Below are 21,652 nucleotides of genomic sequence, written 5' to 3' on the forward strand. Positions count from 1 at the left end.
GATCCCAAAATTTGTCCTGAGTATGCTGATACCCCATATGTTGAGTTAAACGCCTGTTTGGGCGCATGGGAGAGCTCGGAAGGAAGGAGCACTTTTTTACTTTTTCAACGCAGAATTGGCTGGTATTGAGATCGGACACCATGTCGCGTTTGGAGAGCCCCTGATGTGCCTAAACAGTGGAAACCCCCCAATTCTAACTCCAACCCTAACCCCAACACACCCCAACTCTAATCCCAACCCTAATCATAACCCTAACCACACCCTAACCCAAACACGCCCCTAACCCTAATCCCAACCCTAACTACACCGCTAACCCCAACACACCCCTAACCCCAACACACCCCTAACTCTAGTCCCAACCCTAACCACACCCCTAACTCCAGCACACCCCTAACCCTAATCCCAACCTTAACCCTAACCACACCCTTAACCCTAATCCCAACCCTAATCCTAACCGTAAATGTAATCCAAACCCTAACCCTAACTTTAGCCCCAACCCTAACCATAACTTTAGCCCCAACCCTAACCCTAACTTTAGCCCCAACCCTAATGTTAGCCCTAACCCTAACTGTAGCTCACCTTGTACTGAGCGTCTCCTCCCTGCAAGCCCCGCATCCAAAATGGCCACGGGGCTGCATCAAGGTCCTGCAGGGAGGTGGCTTACCGAGTGCCTGCTCAGAGCAAGCGCTGGTAAGCCTGCAGCCCTGCATGTCAGATCGCTGAACTGACACAGTGCTCTGCAAAGTGTCAGATCAGCGATCTGACCCTATAACATGATGCCTCCCCTGGGGCAATGTTATAAAGTAAAAAAAAATATTTAGGTGTGTAAAAAAAAAAAAACCTAAATAAAGAAAAAAATTTTTGTTCCCATAAATACATTCCTTTATCTAAATAAAAAAAAACAATAGAAGTACACATATTTAGTATCGCCGCATCCATAACAACCCGACCTCTAAAACTGTCCCACTAGTTAACCCCTTCAGTGTACACCGTAAAAAAAAAAATGAGGCAAAAAACAATGCTTTATTATCATACCGCCGAACAAAAAGTGGAATAGCACGCGATTAATAAGACAGGTATAAATAACCATGGTACCGCTGAAAACGTCATCTTGTCCCGCAAAAATCAAGCTGCCATACAGTGTTATCAGCAAAAAAATTAAAAAGTTATAGTCCTCAGAATAAAGCGATGCAAAATAATTCTTTTTTCCATAAAATAGTTTTTATCGTGTAAAAGCGCCAAAACATAAAAAAAATATAAATGAGGTATCGCTGTAGTCGTACTGACCCGAAGAATAAAACTGCTTTATGCATTTTACCAAAAGCAGAACAGCATAAACGCCACCCCAAAAGAAACTCATGAATAGCTGTTTTTTTGTCATAATGCCTCACAAAAATCGGAATAAAAAGCGATAAAAAAATGTCACGTGCCCAAAAAAGTCAATTCATCCCGCAAAAAACAAGACCCCACATGACTCTGTGGACCAAAATATGGAAAAATTATAGCTCTCAAAATGTGGTAGCACAAAAAAAATATTTTTCGCAATAAAAAGCGTCTTTAAGTGTGTGACAGCTGCCAATCATAAAAATCCACTAAAAATCCAGCTATAAAAGTAAATCGAACCCCCTTCATCACCCCCTTAGTTTATGGAAAGTACAAAAATTCAAAAAATGTATTTATTTCCATTTTCCCATTAGGGTTGGGGCTAGGGTTAGGGTTATGGCTAGGGTTAGGGCTAGGGTTAGAGCTAGGGTTGGTGCTAGGGTTAGGGTTAGGGTTATGGTTGGGGCTAGGGTTAGGGTTAGGGTTAGGGTTGGGGCTAGGGTTAGGGTTAGGGTTTGGATTACATTTACAGTTGGGATTAGGGTTAGGGGTGTGTCAGGGTTAGGGGTGTGGTTAGGGTTATGGGTGGGATTAGGGTTAGGGGTGTGTTGGAGTTAGGGGTGTGGTTAGGGTTGTGGTTAGGGGTGTAGTAGGGATTAGGGGTGTGTTTGGGTTAAGGTTTCAGTTACAATTGGGAGTTTCCACTGTTTAGGCACATCAGGGCTCTCCAAACGCGACATGGCATCCGATCTCAATTCCAGCCAATTCTGGAAAAAGTAAAACAGTCCTCCTTCCCTTCCGAGCTCTCCCATGCGCCCAAACAAGGGTTTACCCCAACATATGGGGTATCAGCGTACTCAGGACAAATTGGACAACTTTTGGGTTCCAATTTCTCCTGTTACCCTTGGGAAAATACAAAACTGGGTGTTAAAGATAATTTTTGTGGAAAAAAAATGATTTTTTATTTTCACGGCTCTACGTTATTAACTGTAGTGAAACACTTGGGGGTTCAAAGTTCTCACAACACATCTAGATAAGTTCTTTGGGGGATATAGTTTCCAATATGGGGTCACTTGTGGGGGGTTTCTACTGTTTAGGTACATCAGGGGCTCTGCAAACGCAATGTGATGCCTGCAGACCATCTAAGTCTGCATTCCAAATGGCGCTCCTTCCCCTCCGAGCTCTGCCATGCGCACAAACAGTGGTTCCCCCCACATGTGGGGTATTTTCGTACTCAGGACAAATTGGACAACAACTTTTGGGGTCCAATTTCTCCTGTTACCCTTGGAAAAATACAAAACTGGGGGCTAAAAAATAATTTTTGTGGAAAAAAAAAATGTTTATTTTCACGGCTCTGTGTTATAAACTGTAGTGAAACACTTGGGGGTTCAGAGCTCTCACAAGACATCTAGATAAGATTCTTAGGGGGTCTACTTTCCAAAATGGTTTCACTTGTGGGGGGTTTCAATGTTTAGGCACATCAGGGGCTCTCCAAACGCAACATGGCGTCCCATCTCAATTCCTGCCAATTTTGCATTGAAAAGTCAAACAGCGCTCCTTCCCTTCAGAGCTCTGCCATGCACCCAAACAGTGGTTTAACCCCACATATATGGTATCAGCGTACTCAGGACAAATTGCACAACAACTTTTGGGGTACAATTTCTTCTGGTACCCTTGGGAAAATAAGAAATTTGGGGCAAAAATTTCATTTTTGTGAAAAAAATATTATTTTTTATTTTTACGGCTCTACATTATAAACTTCTGTGAAGCACTTGGTGGGTCAAAGTGCTCACCACACATCTAGATAAGTTCCTTAGGGAGTCTACTTTCCAAAATGGTGTAGCTTGTGGGGGGTTTCAATGTTTAGGCACTGGTGTTGAGCATTCCGATACTGCAAATATCGGGTATCGCCGATTGTAATAATTATAGGGGATAACTCAGGAGACTCTTTGCGTGGAACAAGACAACTACAGGACACAGTTTTATAAGTGGTAAAGTCTATATTATCACACGGTGATTCAAACAGGTGCAGAGATAAACTCAAGTCCACAACACTTGGTGCAAATATCAAATGCAGCTCAGCAGTCTATAGGAAACTTGAGAGGAAAATGCAATCATGCAGAAAGTCTATGAAGCACAATTATTCTTGAGGATACTTGACACGAATAAGTCCTTGTTTAGTCCAAAACACAGATAGATATGCTTATAAGGCAGTTCAAATAATATCTTAGCTCACCCAGGGAGGTCTGAGTAATAGTCTCAGGTTCTTGCAGAGCAGAAACAGTTTATGTCCAGCAAATGCAGATGGAAGCAAACACGAGCAGCAGATGAAGGAGGATTACTGGAACTGGTGTATGCAGCAGGAACTCAGAGCAGAGTAGCAGGATAACCCCACAGGTTCACAGGAGCAGGTATATAGCCAGGGAGTCAACAGAGGTCAGGAGCTGGATGCAAGGCAGAATACTCTAGCACAAACTGAAGGCTGGGGTGGAGTTTTATAGCATGAAGACACAGTGCACATGAGACCAAAGACGCCATCTTGGAAAAGGGCAGTAATGCACAAAAGGTAATAAAAAATGTTCAGAGTCCTGACATTACTCCCTCCTTAGAAGCGGCCTCAGGACGATCCCGGACCTGGTTTCTCAGGGAATCTCTGATGAAAATGAGAAATCTTCTGTTGGGCATTGATGTTTTCCACAGGTTCCCAAGAGTCTTCCTCAGGGGGATATCCCTGCCATCTTATCAGATTTTGGAGCCGATTCCTGAGAATCCTGGAATCAACAATTTCCTAAACCACAAATTGTTCTTGCCCATCAATCACCACAGGCTGCGGAGGTGGCACAACATGTCCCTGGAAGGTATTAGAAGATACAGGCTTTAGTAAGGATACATGAAAAACTGGGTGTACCTTCATAGTCCTAGGCAGCTTCAGCCGGCAGGCCACAGAGCTCACAATACCGTTGATCTTGAAAGGGCCAATGAATTTCTGTCCCAGTTTTTGGAATGTTTAACTTCAGATTCTTAGTTGCTAACCACACGGATTCTCCTACCTTGAACATGGGTGCAGGTTTACAGAATCTTTCAGCCGATCTCTTATAATGTTCTTGAGCTGTGGTCAGAGATTCCTTCAGAACCTCCAGATTTTGCCTCATCGCAGTCAGCTTTTCCTCCACTGCCGGAACTGGAGAATTAATTGGAGACCTAGGTAAGATACACGGATGATAACCCAGATTGGCAAAGAAAGGTGTAAATTTAGTGGAGGCGCTCTGAGAATTGTTATATGAAAATTTGGCTAACGGCAGCAACTCCAACCAATCATCCTGGAGATGGCTGACATAGCATCTTAGATATTGTTCCAGCGTCTGGTTGGTACGCTCAGTCTGACCATTTGTCTGGGGATGGTAAGCCGAAGAGAGACAGACATTAATATTGAGTGCAGAGCAAAACCCCTTCCAGAATCTTGAAGCGAACTGCACTCCACGGTCAGAGATGATCTCATCCAGAACCCCATGCAACCGAAAGACATTCTGTATAACCAAGTTCACTGTATCTTTAGCTGAGGGGAGGCCGATGCACGGATCAAAATGAGCAGCTTTAGTCAGGCGATCAACTACCACCATGATTGTATTCATGCCCCCCGAAGTAGGCAGCTCCACAATAAAATCCATTGATATAGACCCCCAAGGGCGGGACGGAACAGGTAATGGTTGTAGAAGACCCGTAGGTGCCACATGAGGAGTCTTGTAACGGGCACATACCTCGCAAGAGAGAGCATAGTCCTTGGTATCCTTCAGGCAAGTTGGCCACCAGAAGAATCGGCTCAGGAACTCTTGTGTCTTCTGTACCCACCTGTGACCAGCCATCTTGGAGTCATGTACCAACTTGAGGATCTGCAGACGGACGACCTCAGGTATATAGATACGTCGATCTCTGAACCACATGCCACCCTTAAAGACAAGATTAATATCCACAGGTGGGTTGGACAGAAATACATCACCGTCATAGGTCTCCCTGCACTTCTTCCACAAGTCCTGATCGTGGATAGCTCCGATGAAATTGGCATCAGATAGAATGGTCTTCGACGGGGCTCCAGGTACGGAATCCGCAGCATGGATTCGGGATAAAGCATCAGCCTTCCCATTACGAGAACCTGGATGGTACGAGATAACAAAGATAAATTGATTTAAAAATAAGTTCCAACGAGCCTGACGAGGAGAAAGACATCTAGCGGATCTAAGGAACTCTAAATTGCGATGGTCAGTTAGCACTATGATCTGTTGTGTAGCTCCTTGCAGATGATGCCTCCATTCTTTGAAAGCTGCAATAATAGCCAGCAATTCCTTGTCTCCCACATCGTAATTCTTCTCTGCTGAGGTTGGTCCACGGGAAAAGAAAGCACAAGGATGTAGCAGACCCTTCTCTCCAGTTCTTCGGGAGAGAATAGCCCCCAAAGCATTATCAGAAGCGTCCACCTCCACAATGAAAGAAAGTGTTGGATCTGGGTGTATCAACAGCGGTGCTGATGTGAAACAGATCTTAAGCCGATCAAAAGCTTCTTGAGCCTGTGATGACCACTTAAAGGGCTTTTCCTTCTTTGTCAAGGAAGTAATGGGACGGACAATATCAGAAAAATTTTGAATGAAGCATCTGTAGAAATTTGCAAAACCAATAAAACTTTGGACCTCCTTAACGTTCTTGGGTACCGGCCAGTCAAGGATAGCCTGAATCTTACCAGATTCCATGTTCAGCCCCTGGGAAGAGATGATATAACCTAAGGACTGTATCTCAGAACGATGGAACTCCCATTTCTCCGGCTTAATATACAGATGGTTCTCTTTCAGACGTCTTAAAACAGTTTTGACATGTTCTTCATGTTCCTGTAGAGAGTCAGAAAAGATTAGTATATCGTCCAAATAGATCACTACAAACTGGTCCAACAAATCTCTGAAAATGTCATTAGCAAGGTGTTGAAACGTTGCAGGGGCGTTACAAAGCCCGAATGGCATCACAAGAGATTCAAAGTGTCCATACCGGCATCTGAATGCTGTCTTCCACTTATCCCCTGGACGAATATGCACCAAATTATAAGCCCCACGAAGATCCAGTTTAGAGAACACCTTAGCATGAGGGACTCTTTCCATAAATTCGGGAATCAGAGGCAAAGGGTAACGGTTTCGTACGGTTACCTTATTGAGTTCCCGATAGTCAACACAGGGTCTCAGGGTCCCATCCTTCTTCTTTACAAAAAAGATAGGTGCCCCTGCTGGTGAGGAAGAAGGACGTATGAAGCCTTTGGCCAGATTTTCATCGCTATACTCCTTTAAGGCTTGAAGCTCAGGTGCCGCCAAAGGGTATACTGTCATGATCTCCATGGCCAGAGAACTAGCATAAGCCTCTATAGGAACAAGCTCTTGGAAGATGTAACTGTACTGACCATGAACTAAACCTACCGCATCATCTAGAAGTAGCCAGGTAGCATGTCCTACTTTTTATCCCTATATGCCCAGCGCCGGCCGGAGAACTAAATAATGCTAGCAGAGGGAAATATAAGACCTGACTCACCTCTAGAGAAATGCCCAAAAGGAGACAGAAGCCCCCCACATATATTGGCGGTGATATGAGATGAAACAACAAACGCAGCAGGAAAATAGTTTTAGCAAATTTGAGGTCCGCTTTCTAGATAGCAGAAGACAGAAAGCATACTTTCATGGTCAGTAGAAAACCCTAACAAAACACATCCAGAAATTACTTTAGGACTCTGGCATTAACTCATAATACCAGAGTGGCAATTCCTGATCAACAAGAGCTTTCCAGACACAGTAACGAAACTGCAGCTGTGAACTGGAACCAAAATACAAAAACAAAACATGGACGAATGTCCAACTTATCTAGTAGATGTCTGGGAGCAGGAACAAGCACAGAGAGGCTTCTGATAACATTGTTGACCGGCAAGCATCTAACAGAGAAGCCAGGTTATATAGCGACACCCAGATCTAATCAGAACAGGTGAACAGGGAAGATGATGTCACAAGTTCAATTCCACCAGTAGCCACCGGGGGAGCCCAGAATCCAAATTCACAACAGTACCCCCCCCTCAAGGAGGGGGCACCGAACCCTCACCAGAACCACCAGGGCGATCAGGATGGGCCCTATGAAAGGCACGAACCAGATCAGAGGCATGAACATCAGATGCAGTGACCCAAGAATTATCCTCCTGGCCGTATCCCTTCCACTTGACCAGATACTGGAGTCTCCGTCTGGAAACACGGGAGTCTAGGATTTTTTCCACAACGTACTCCAACTCACCCTCAACCAACACCGGAGCAGGAGGCTCAACGGAAGGCACAACCGGTGCCTCATACCTGCGCAATAACGACCGATGAAAAACGTTATGAATAGAAAAGGATGCAGGGAGGTCCAAACGGAAGGAAACAGGGTTAAGAATCTCCAATATTTTATACGGACCGATGAACCGAGGCTTAAACTTAGGAGATGAGACCCTCATAGGGACAAAACGAGAAGACAACCACACCAAATCTCCAACACAAAGCCGAGGACCAACACGACGGTGACGGTTGGCAAAAAGCTGAGTCTTCTCCTGGGACAACTTTAAATTGTCCATCACCTGCCCCCAAATATGATGCAATCTCTCCACCACCGCATCCACTCCAGGACAATCCGAGGATTCCATCTGACCGGAGGAAAATCGAGGATGGAACCCCGAATTACAGAAAAACGGGGAAACCAAGGTGGCAGAGCTGGCCCGATTATTGAGGGCGAACTCCGCCAATGGCAAAAAAGCAACCCAATCATCCTGGTCAGCAGACACAAAACACCTCAGATATGTCTCCAGGGTCTGATTAGTCCGCTCGGTCTGGCCATTAGTCTGAGGGTGAAAAGCAGACGAAAAAGACAAATCTATGCCCATCCTAGCACAAAATGCCCGCCAAAATCTAGACACAAATTGGGTTCCTCTGTCAGAAACGATATTCTCAGGAATACCATGCAAACGAACAACATTTTGAAAAAACAGGGGCACCAACTCGGAAGAAGAAGGCAATTTGGGCAGGGGAACCAAATGAACCATCTTAGAAAAACGGTCACACACCACCCAGATGACAGACATCTTCTGAGAAACAGGCAGATCTGAAATAAAATCCATCGAGATGTGTGTCCAAGGCCTCTTAGGAATAGGCAAGGGCAACAATAATCCACTAGCCCGAGAACAACAAGGCTTGGCCCGAGCACAAACGTCACAAGACTGCACAAAGCCTCGCACATCTCGTGACAGGGAAGGCCACCAGAAGGATCTTGCCACCAAATCCCTGGTACCAAAAATTCCAGGATGACCTGCCAACGCAGAAGAATGCACCTCAGAGATGACTTTACTGGTCCAATCATCAGGAACAAACAGCCTATCAGGCGGACAACGATCCGGTCTATCCGCCTGAAACTCCTGCAAGGCCCGCCGCAGGTCTGGAGAAACAGCTGACAAGATAACTCCCTCCTTAAGAATACCTGTGGGGTCAGAGTTGCCAGGTGAATCAGGCTCAAAACTCCTAGAAAGGGCATCCGCCTTAACATTCTTAGAACCTGGTAGGTACGATACCACAAAATTAAACCGAGAAAAAAATAATGACCAGCGCGCCTGTCTAGGATTCAGGCGCCTGGCGGTCTCAAGATAAATCAAATTTTTGTGGTCAGTCAATACCACCACCTGATGTCTGGCCCCCTCGAGCCAATGGCGCCACTCCTCAAACGCCCACTTCATGGCCAAAAGCTCCCGATTCCCAACATCATAATTCCGCTCAGCGGGCGAAAATTTACGGGAAAAGAAGGCACAAGGCCTCATCACGGCGCAGTCAGAACTTTTCTGCGACAACACTGCCCCAGCTCCGATCTCAGAAGCGTCGACCTCAACCTGAAAAGGAAGAGTCACATCAGGCTGACGCAACACAGGGGCAGAAGAAAAACGGCGCTTAAGCTCCTGAAAGGCCTCCACAGCATCAGGGGACCAATTAGCAACATCAGCACCCTGTCTAGTCAAATCGGTCAATGGCTTAACGACATCCGAAAAACCAGAAATAAATCGACGATAAAAGTTGGCAAAGCCCAAAAATTTCTGAAGACTTTTAAGAGAAGAGGGCTGCGTCCAATCACAAATAGCTTGAACCTTGACAGGATCCATCTCAATGGAAGAGGGAGAAAAAATATATCCCAAAAAGGAAATTCTCTGAACCCCAAAAACGCACTTAGAACCCTTGACACACAGAGAATTAGACCGCAAAACCTGAAAAACCCTCTTAACTTGCCGGACATGAGAGTCCCAGTCATCCGAAAAAATCAGAATATCATCCAGATACACTATCATAAATTTATCCAAAAAATCGCGGAAAATATCATGCATAAAGGACTGGAAGACTGAAGGGGCATTAGAAAGACCAAAAGGCATCACCAAATACTCAAAGTGGCCCTCGGGCGTATTAAATGCGGTTTTCCACTCATCCCCCTGCCTGATCCGCACCAAATTATACGCCCCACGGAGATCAATCTTAGAGAACCACTTGGCCCCCTTTATGCGAGCAAACAAATCAGTCAGCAACGGCAATGGGTATTGATATTTAACCGTGATTTTATTCAAAAGCCGATAATCAATACATGGTCTCAAAGAGCCGTCTTTTTTTGACACAAAGAAAAAACCGGCTCCTAAGGGAGATGACTAGGGTTGAGCGACTTTCATTTTTTTAAGATCGAGTAGGGTTTTGGGAAACCCGATTTTGTCCAGAGTCGAGTCGAGTGCAGTCGGCCGATTATCGCTAAAAGTCGGGGATCGACCGAAACACGAAACCCAATGCAAGTCAATGGGGAAGCATAGTCGGCAGTGAGTGGAGGCCAGGAAAACACCTACAGTGCCCATTTTAATGCCAAAAACATCCATTCTTGTTTCTGAAGCTTGCCAATCTTAATTAACTGTATAATAATAGTTGGGCATAGGGAATTGGGGGAAAGTTGTGGGGGGAGTAGGGCTGGCTCAAGTTTTTCGTGGGCCCAGGAAATGCGGACTACGTCACGGCGGTGTTGCAGGGAAAGGTAAGTATTTAAAAGTTGCAAGTGCTGTGATCCTGAGCAAGCAGGGGGGGGGCCCACTCGTTCGCATTGCCACTGGCACAGGGCCCCTCAAAGTACGGCGGTGTGTTTGCATGGCGGGGGCGCCTCCCACCAGCAGCGACACTTTTGCGTACTCTGAGGGGCCCTGTGCCAGTGACGTCGCCAACGAGTATGCCCCCCCACCTGATGAAGGAACCTGCACTTTCATCTGCACCTTCCTCTTTGTCCCTGTGTAAGGTGGTATAACATGCGGGAAGGGGAACCTTACTTTCAGCAGGGACAGATTCTGGCTGTGTAGAGTACAAGGGGAATGTAGTGGTCTAGGTCAATGTACCAGCAGACTCATTTAGCAGTGGCTGGGCAATGGGCAGGATGAGGAGGAAACAGATATAGGGCCAAAGAATAAAGTAGGCTACATGCAGTTCAAAATTGGTAACAGGACTATACAGGCGGCATTGCTTTGTTCAGTGGAGTAGCAAACCCAAGAGCAGCAGACACTGTTTCAAGGGCCTAACCACACTAGTAGGCCAAATGCAGTTTAATATCTGATAGTATAGGGCGAAAGCCAGAATGTGGAAGCTCAGCTTTGTTCAGTTGAGGACAACACCAGGGAGGGGCAGACACCTTTAGTAGGCCGGAAAAGCCTATTGCATTTTTTAAAATGGTAATTTGGAGCAGAAGGTTGAAGCTCAGCTTTATTTAGTTGAGGGCAACACCAGGCAGGGGCACACAGACAGACACCTTTAGTAGGCCGGAAAAGCCTATTGCATTTTTCAAAATGGTAATTTGGAGCAGAAGGTTGAAGCTCAGCTTTATTTAGTTGAGGGCAACACCAGGGAGGGGCAGAAGCCGTTAGTAGGCCCTAACCACCATTTTTTTTTTAAAACCACTTAATGAGAGCCGGAAGGTTGAAGCTCAGCTTTATTTAGTTGAGGACAACACCAGGGAGGGGCAGAAGCCGTTAGTAGGCCCTAACCACCATTTTTTTTTTTAAAACCACATAATGAGAGCCGGAAGGTTGAAGCTCAGCTTTATTTAGTTGAGGACAACACCAGGGAGGGGCAGAAGCCGTTAGTAGGCCCTAACCACCATTTTTTTTTTTAAAACCACATAATGAGAGCCGGAAGGTTGAAGCTCAGCTTTATTTAGTTGAGGACAACACCAGGGAGGGGCAGAAGCCGTTAGTAGGCCCTAACCACCATTTTTTTTTAAAAACCACTTAATGAGAGCCGGAAGGTTGAAGCTCAGCTTTATTTAGTTGAGGACAACACCAGGGAGGGGCAGAAGCCGTTAGTAGGCCCTAACCACCATTTTTTTTTTTTTAAAACCACTTAATGAGAGCCGGAAGGTTGAAGCTCAGCTTTATTTAGTTGAGGACAACACCAGGGAGGGGCAGAAGCCGTTAGTAGGCCCTAACCACCATTTTTTTTTTAAAACCACTTAATGAGAGCCGGAAGGTTGAAGCTCAGCTTTATTTAGTTGAGGACAACACCAGGGAGGGGCAGAAGCCGTTAGTAGGCCCTAACCACCATTTTTTTTTTTAAAACCACATAATGAGAGCCGGAAGGTTGAAGCTCAGCTTTATTTAGTTGAGGACAACACCAGGGAGGGGCAGAAGCCGTTAGTAGGCCCTAACCACCATTTTTTTTTTTAAAACCACATAATGAGAGCCGGAAGGTTGAAGCTCAGCTTTATTTAGTTGAGGACAACACCAGGGAGGGGCACACAGACAGACACCTTTTGTAGGCCTGAAAAGCCTATTGCATTTTTCAAAATGGTAATTTGGAGCAGAAGGTTGAAGCTCAGCTTTATTTAGTTGAGGGCAACACCAGGGAGGGGCAGAAGCCGTTAGTAGGCCCTAACCACCATTTTTTTTTTAAAACCACTTAATGAGAGCCGGAAGGTTGAAGCTCAGCTTTATTTAGTTGAGGACAACACCAGGGAGGGGCAGAAGCCGTTAGTAGGCCCTAACCACCATTTTTTTTTTTAAAACCACATAATGAGAGCCGGAAGGTTGAAGCTCAGCTTTATTTAGTTGAGGACAACACCAGGGAGGGGCAGAAGCCGTTAGTAGGCCCTAACCACCATTTTTTTTTTTAAAACCACATAATGAGAGCCGGAAGGTTGAAGCTCAGCTTTATTTAGTTGAGGACAACACCAGGGAGGGGCAGAAGCCGTTAGTAGGCCCTAACCACCATTTTTTTTTTAAAACCACTTAATGAGAGCCGGAAGGTTGAAGCTCAGCTTTATTTAGTTGAGGACAACACCAGGGAGGGGCAGAAGCCGTTAGTAGGCCCTAACCACCATTTTTTTTTTTTTAAAACCACTTAATGAGAGCCGGAAGGTTGAAGCTCAGCTTTATTTAGTTGAGGACAACACCAGGGAGGGGCAGAAGCCGTTAGTAGGCCCTAACCACCATTTTTTTTTTAAAACCACTTAATGAGAGCCGGAAGGTTGAAGCTCAGCTTTATTTAGTTGAGGACAACACCAGGGAGGGGCAGAAGCCGTTAGTAGGCCCTAACCACCATTTTTTTTTTTAAAACCACATAATGAGAGCCGGAAGGTTGAAGCTCAGCTTTATTTAGTTGAGGACAACACCAGGGAGGGGCAGAAGCCGTTAGTAGGCCCTAACCACCATTTTTTTTTTTAAAACCACATAATGAGAGCCGGAAGGTTGAAGCTCAGCTTTATTTAGTTGAGGACAACACCAGGGAGGGGCAGAAGCCGTTAGTAGGCCCTAACCACCATTTTTTTTTTTAAAACCACATAATGAGAGCCGGAAGGTTGAAGCTCAGCTTTATTTAGTTGAGGACAACACCAGGGAGGGGCAGAAGCCGTTAGTAGGCCCTAACCACCATTTTTTTTTTAAAACCACTTAATGAGAGCCGGAAGGTTGAAGCTCAGCTTTATTTAGTTGAGGACAACACCAGGGAGGGGCAGAAGCCGTTAGTAGGCCCTAACCACCATTTTTTTTTTTTTAAAACCACTTAATGAGAGCCGGAAGGTTGAAGCTCAGCTTTATTTAGTTGAGGACAACACCAGGGAGGGGCAGAAGCCGTTAGTAGGCCCTAACCACCATTTTTTTTTTTAAAACCACATAATGAGAGCCGGAAGGTTGAAGCTCAGCTTTATTTAGTTGAGGACAACACCAGGGAGGGGCAGAAGCCGTTAGTAGGCCCTAACCACCATTTTTTTTTTTAAAACCACATAATGAGAGCCGGAAGGTTGAAGCTCAGCTTTATTTAGTTGAGGACAACACCAGGGAGGGGCAGAAGCCGTTAGTAGGCCCTAACCACCATTTTTTTTTTTAAAACCACATAATGAGAGCCGGAAGGTTGAAGCTCAGCTTTATTTAGTTGAGGACAACACCAGGGAGGGGCACACAGACAGACACCTTTTGTAGGCCTGAAAAGCCTATTGCATTTTTCAAAATGGTAATTTGGAGCAGAAGGTTGAAGCTCAGCTTTATTTAGTTGAGGGCAACACCAGGGAGGGGCAGAAGCCGTTAGTAGGCCCTAACCACCATTTTTTTTTTAAAACCACTTAATGAGAGCCGGAAGGTTGAAGCTCAGCTTTATTTAGTTGAGGACAACACCAGGGAGGGGCAGAAGCCGTTAGTAGGCCCTAACCACCATTTTTTTTTTTAAAACCACATAATGAGAGCCGGAAGGTTGAAGCTCAGCTTTATTTAGTTGAGGACAACACCAGGGAGGGGCAGAAGCCGTTAGTAGGCCCTAACCACCATTTTTTTTTTTAAAACCACATAATGAGAGCCGGAAGGTTGAAGCTCAGCTTTATTTAGTTGAGGACAACACCAGGGAGGGGCAGAAGCCGTTAGTAGGCCCTAACCACCATTTTTTTTTTAAAACCACTTAATGAGAGCCGGAAGGTTGAAGCTCAGCTTTATTTAGTTGAGGACAACACCAGGGAGGGGCAGAAGCCGTTAGTAGGCCCTAACCACCATTTTTTTTTTTTTAAAACCACTTAATGAGAGCCGGAAGGTTGAAGCTCAGCTTTATTTAGTTGAGGACAACACCAGGGAGGGGCAGAAGCCGTTAGTAGGCCCTAACCACCATTTTTTTTTTAAAACCACTTAATGAGAGCCGGAAGGTTGAAGCTCAGCTTTATTTAGTTGAGGACAACACCAGGGAGGGGCAGAAGCCGTTAGTAGGCCCTAACCACCATTTTTTTTTTTAAAACCACATAATGAGAGCCGGAAGGTTGAAGCTCAGCTTTATTTAGTTGAGGACAACACCAGGGAGGGGCAGAAGCCGTTAGTAGGCCCTAACCACCATTTTTTTTTTTAAAACCACATAATGAGAGCCGGAAGGTTGAAGCTCAGCTTTATTTAGTTGAGGACAACACCAGGGAGGGGCAGAAGCCGTTAGTAGGCCCTAACCACCATTTTTTTTTTTAAAACCACATAATGAGAGCCGGAAGGTTGAAGCTCAGCTTTATTTAGTTGAGGACAACACCAGGGAGGGGCAGAAGCCGTTAGTAGGCCCTAACCACCATTTTTTTTTTAAAACCACTTAATGAGAGCCGGAAGGTTGAAGCTCAGCTTTATTTAGTTGAGGACAACACCAGGGAGGGGCAGAAGCCGTTAGTAGGCCCTAACCACCATTTTTTTTTTTAAAACCACATAATGAGAGCCGGAAGGTTGAAGCTCAGCTTTATTTAGTTGAGGACAACACCAGGGAGGGGCAGAAGCCGTTAGTAGGCCCTAACCACCATTTTTTTTTTAAAACCACTTAATGAGAGCCGGAAGGTTGAAGCTCAGCTTTATTTAGTTGAGGACAACACCAGGGAGGGGCAGAAGCCGTTAGTAGGCCCTAACCACCATTTTTTTTTTAAAACCACTTAATGAGAGCCGGAAGGTTGAAGCTCAGCTTTATTTAGTTGAGGACAACACCAGGCAGGGGCACACAGACAGACACCTTTAGTAGGCCTGAAAAGCCTATTGCATTTTTCAAAATGGTAATTTGGAGCAGAAGGTTGAAGCTCAGCTTTATTTAGTTGAGGGCAACACCAGGGAGGGGCAGAAGCCGTTAGTAGGCCCTAACCAAAGTTGAAGGCCAAATGCAGTTTAATTTCAGATAGTATAGGCCGAAAGCCAGAAGGTGGAAGTTCCGATTTAGACAGTGGAGGACAATTTGAATTAGGGACTGCAGACAGACTTAGTAGGCTGTCCCCTGTGGACCATGCATCCACCACATTAACCCATTGCGCCGTAATGGACACGTAATCTTCCGTTGCCATGCCTACAGGTCCATGCGTCTGTTGTCAGGTGCACCTTTGTACTCACAGATTGCCAGAGTGCATGGACAATGCGGTCTTCTACATGCTGGTGGAGGGTTGGGATGGCTTTTCTCGCAAAAGAAGTGTCGACTGGTTAGCTTGTAGCGTGGTACAGCGTAGTCCATCATGGCCTTATTAATAGTAAATAAAATATATAACTAGGCTCTATGAACTTTTAAATAGGTTCCAGGGGTACACGGGCAGCATTGGTGTGGTCAGTGGAGGAGTATTGCAAGTAGGGGCTGCAGACAGGCTATCAAAGGCCTAAAATAACAAACAGTAGGCAGTCATGGCAGTTTTACATCGGTTACATGGATACACAGGCAGGCACTCCAGGCAGCATTGTGGTCAGTGGAGGAGTATTGCAAGTAGGGGCCGCAGACAGGCTATCAAAGGCCTAAAATAACAAACAATAGGCTCATGGCAGTTTCACAGCGGTTACATGGATACACGGGCAGGCAGCTTGGTGGTGGTGAGTGGAGGAGTATTTAAAGTAGGGACCGCAGACAGGCTTCAAAGGCCTAACATAAGAAAATGGGCTGGCTGTAGGCACTTTATAATTGGTTCCAGGGGTACACGGGCAGCAGTGGTCTGGTCAGTGGAGGAGTATTTAAAGTAGGGACCGCAGGCAGGCTTCAAAGGCCTAACATAAGAAAATGGGCTGGCTGTAGGCACTTTATAATTGGTTCCAGGGGTACACGGGCAGCAGTGGTCTGGTCAGTGGAGGAGTATTTAAAGTAGGGACCGCAGACAGGCTATCAAAGGCCTAACATAACAAACAATAGGCTCATGGCAGTTTCACAGCGGTTACATGGATACACGGGCAGGCAGCTTGGTGGTCAGTGGAGGAGTATTTAAAGTAGGGACCGCAGACAGGCTATCAAAGGCCTAACATAACAAACAATAGGCTCATGGCAGTTTCACAGCGGTTACATGGATACACGGGCAGGCAGCTTGGTGGTGGTGAGTGGAGGAGTATTTAAAGTAGGGACCGCAGACAGGCTTCAAAGGCCTAACATAAGAAAATGGGCTGGCTGTAGGCACTTTATAATTGGTTCCAGGGGTACACGGGCAGCAGTGGTCTGGTCAGTGGAGGAGTATTTAAAGTAGGGACCGCAGACAGACTTCAAAGGCCTAACATAATAAAATGGGCTGGCTGTAGGCACTTTATAATTGGTTCCAGGGGTACACGGGCAGCAGTGGTCTGGTCAGTGGAGGAGTATTTAAAGTAGGGACCGCAGACAGGCTATCAAAGGCCTAACATAACAAACAATAGGCTCATGGCAGTTTCACAGCGGTTACATGGATACACGGGCAGGCAGCTTGGTGGTCAGTGGAGGAGTATTTAAAGTAGGGACCGCAGACAGGCTATCAAAGGCCTAACATAACAAACAATAGGCTCATGGCAGTTTCACAGCGGTTACATGGATACACGGGCAGGCAGCTTGGTGGTGGTGAGTGGAGGAGTATTTAAAGTAGGGACCGCAGACAGGCTTCAAAGGCCTAACATAAGAAAATGGGCTGGCTGTAGGCACTTTATAATTGGTTCCAGGGGTACACGGGCAGCAGTGGTCTGGTCAGTGGAGGAGTATTTAAAGTAGGGACCGCAGACAGGCTTCAAAGGCCTAACATAATAAAATGGGCTGGCTGTAGGCACTTTATAATTGGTTCCAGGGGTACACGGGCAGCAGTGGTCTGGTCAGTGGAGGAGTATTTAAAGTAGGGACCGCAGACAGGCTATCAAAGGCCTAACATAACAAACAATAGGCTCATGGCAGTTTCACAGCGGTTACATGGATACACGGGCAGGCAGCTTGGTGGTGGTGAGTGGAGGAGTATTTAAAGTAGGGACCGCAGACAGGCTTCAAAGGCCTAACATAATAAAATGGGCTGGCTGTAGGCACTTTATAATTGGTTCCAGGGGTACACGGGCAGCAGTGGTCTGGTCAGTGGAGGAGTATTTAAAGTAGGGACCGCAGACAGGCTATCAAAGGCCTAACATAACAAACAATAGGCTCATGGCAGTTTCACAGCGGTTACATGGATACACGGGCAGGCAGCTTGGTGGTCAGTGGAGGAGTATTTAAAGTAGGGACCGCAGACAGGCTATCAAAGGCCTAACATAACAAACAATAGGCTCATGGCAGTTTCACAGCGGTTACATGGATACACGGGCAGGCAGCTTGGTGGTGGTGAGTGGAGGAGTATTTAAAGTAGGGACCGCAGACAGGCTATCAAAGGCCTAACATAACAAACAATAGGCTCATGGCAGTTTCACAGCGGTTACATGGATACACGGGCAGGCAGCTTGGTGGTGGTGAGTGGAGGAGTATTTAAAGTAGGGACCGCAGACAGGCTTCAAAGGCCTAACATAAGAAAATGGGCTGGCTGTAGGCACTTTATAATTGGTTCCAGGGGTACACGGGCAGCAGTGGTCTGGTCAGTGGAGGAGTATTTAAAGTAGGGACCGCAGACAGGCTTCAAAGGCCTAACATAATAAAATGGGCTGGCTGTAGGCACTTTATAATTGGTTCCAGGGGTACACGGGCAGCAGTGGTCTGGTCAGTGGAGGAGTATTTAAAGTAGGGACCGCAGACAGGCTATCAAAGGCCTAACATAACAAACAATAGGCTCATGGCAGTTTCACAGCGGTTACATGGATACACGGGCAGGCAGCTTGGTGGTGGTGAGTGGAGGAGTATTTAAAGTAGGGACCGCAGACAGGCTTCAAAGGCCTAACATAATAAAATGGGCTGGCTGTAGGCACTTTATAATTGGTTCCAGGGGTACACGGGCAGCAGTGGTCTGGTCAGTGGAGGAGTATTTAAAGTAGGGACCGCAGACAGGCTATCAAAGGCCTAACATAACAAACAATAGGCTCATGGCAGTTTCACAGCGGTTACATGGATACACGGGCAGGCAGCTTGGTGGTGGTGAGTGGAGGAGTATTTAAAGTAGGGACCGCAGACAGGCTTCAAAGGCCTAACATAAGAAAATGGGCTGGCTGTAGGCACTTTATAATTGGTTCCAGGGGTACACGGGCAGCAGTGGTCTGGTCAGTGGAGGAGTATTTAAAGTAGGGACCGCAGACAGGCTTCAAAGGCCTAACATAATAAAATGGGCTGGCTGTAGGCACTTTATAATTGGTTCCAGGGGTACACGGGCAGCAGTGGTCTGGTCAGTGGAGGAGTATTTAAAGTAGGGACCGCAGACAGGCTATCAAAGGCCTAACATAACAAACAATAGGCTCATGGCAGTTTCACAGCGGTTACATGGATACACGGGCAGGCAGCTTGGTGGTGGTGAGTGGAGGAGTATTTAAAGTAGGGACCGCAGACAGGCTTCAAAGGCCTAACATAAGAAAATGGGCTGGCTGTAGGCACTTTATAATTGGTTCCAGGGGTACACGGGCAGCAGTGGTCTGGTCAGTGGAGGAGTATTTAAAGTAGGGACCGCAGACAGGCTATCAAAGGCCTAACATAACAAACAATAGGCTCATGGCAGTTTCACAGCGGTTACATGGATACACGGGCAGGCAGCTTGGTGGTCAGTGGAGGAGTATTTAAAGTAGGGACCGCAGACAGGCTATCAAAGGCCTAAAATAACAAACAATAGGCTCATGGCAGTTTTACAGCGGTTACATGGATACACAGGCAGCTTGGTGGTGAGTGGAGGAGTATTTAAAGTAGGGACCGCAGACAGGCTATCAAAGGCCTAACATAACAAACAATAGGCTCATGGCAGTTTCACAGCGGTTACATGGATACACGGGCAGGCAGCTTGGTGGTGGTGAGTGGAGGAGTATTTAAAGTAGGGACCGCAGACAGGCTTCAAAGGCCTAACATAAGAAAATGGGCTGGCTGTAGGCACTTTATAATTGGTTCCAGGGGTACACGGGCAGCAGTGGTCTGGTCAGTGGAGGAGTATTTAAAGTAGGGACCGCAGGCAGGCTTCAAAGGCCTAACATAAGAAAATGGGCTGGCTGTAGGCACTTTATAATTGGTTCCAGGGGTACACGGGCAGCAGTGGTCTGGTCAGTGGAGGAGTATTTAAAGTAGGGACCGCAGACAGGCTATCAAAGGCCTAACATAACAAACAATAGGCTCATGGCAGTTTCACAGCGGTTACATGGATACACGGGCAGGCAGCTTGGTGGTGGTGAGTGGAGGAGTATTTAAAGTAGGGACCGCAGACAGGCTTCAAAGGCCTAACATAAGAAAATGGGCTGGCTGTAGGCACTTTATAATTGGTTCCAGGGGTACACGGGCAGCAGTGGTCTGGTCAGTGGAGGAGTATTTAAAGTAGGGACCGCAGACAGGCTATCAAAGGCCTAACATAACAAACAATAGGCTCATGGCAGTTTCACAGCGGTTACATGGATACACGGGCAGGCAGCTTGGTGGTCAGTGGAGGAGTATTTAAAGTAGGGACCGCAGACAGGCTATCAAAGGCCTAAAATAACAAACAATAGGCTCATGGCAGTTTTACAGCGGTTACATGGATACACAGGCAGCTTGGTGGTGAGTGGAGGAGTAGTGCAAGGAGTGTCTGTCCCAGTACTCCCAAAATATAAATAGATGTTAATGTCTCGCAAAACAACCAAAACAAAAAAAAAAGGTGGCATACTTAGGTACAGGGGTGGGCTCATCTACTGAGTTTCTGACATAGTAATTTGGCAGTAACTATTTAATGGTGCCAATATAGGACACAGACACAGACTACTTTAAGTTGCATCATAGATGTCTACAAATTTGTATTGTCAGTGCCAGACATTGAATGATGTCAGCGAATAGACTAAAGATTGGTGGAGCTGTGCGACATAATTTTGCACGTGGTAGAGCACATTTTGAGCTGGGGTAGGGGGGAACTCTCTTGAGGCCGGCGGGACCGCCCCAGGGCCCCTCATGTTACAACGGTGTGTCTGACGTTGGGTGCGCACCACCACCGCCAGAGACACTACATTGTACTATGAGGGACCCAGTAGCAATGCCGTCAACCAAAAGCGAGCACACCCACCTCTTCAGACAAACAGCAGTCTCACGGGTGCTTGCGCCAAGTCGCGATACCACGGCCCCGTGTGGGGAGTTTTGCCATTTAGGGAGGTGTAAACATGTCGTATGCTGTACAATCAGCTGCAGCAAATTAGACATTAGAAAAGTAATTCACAGGCAAGAGCTTTTCATAGGAAAGCTAGGTGTCGGCCGGGCAAGGTGGGGCAAAAGATTTCGAAATCCAGTTGTGGTTCATTTTAATGAATGTTAGATCGTCAACATTTTGGGTAGCCAGACGAGTCCTTTTTTCGGTTAATATTGAACCCGCAGCACTGAATACTCTTTCTGATAGGACACTTGCTGCCGGGCAAGCAAGCTCCTGCAATGCATATTCTGCCAATTCTGGCCAGGTGTCTAATTTGGAGGCCCAGTAATCAAATGGGAATGACGGTTGAGGGAGAACATCGATAAGGGATGAAAAATAGTTAGTAACCATACTGGACAAATGTTGTCTCCTGTCACTTTCAATTGATGCAGCAGTACCTGTCCTGTCTGCGGTCATAGCAAAATCACTCCACAACCTGGTCAGAAAACCCCTCTGTCCAACGCCACTTCTGATGTGTGCACCCCTAACACTCCTAGTCTGCTGCCCCCTGGAGCTCGTGTGAGAACGATCACGTGCGCTGTGTGCTGGGAATGCCTGAAGCAAACGGTCAACAAGAGTTGATTGTTTGGTTGCTAATATTAGTTCCAAGTTCTCATGTGGCATAATATTTTGCAATTTGCCTTTATAGCGTGGATCAAGGAGGCAGGCCAACCAGTAATCGTCATCGTTCATCATTTTCGTAATGCGTGTGTCCCTTTGTAGGATACGTAAGGCATAATCCGCCATGTGGGCCAAAGTTCCACTTGTCAAATCTCCGGTTGTGATT

This window comes from Ranitomeya variabilis, chromosome 8 (assembly GCF_051348905.1).
Source record: "Ranitomeya variabilis isolate aRanVar5 chromosome 8, aRanVar5.hap1, whole genome shotgun sequence".
In the NCBI taxonomy this organism is placed as follows: domain Eukaryota; kingdom Metazoa; phylum Chordata; class Amphibia; order Anura; family Dendrobatidae; genus Ranitomeya; species Ranitomeya variabilis.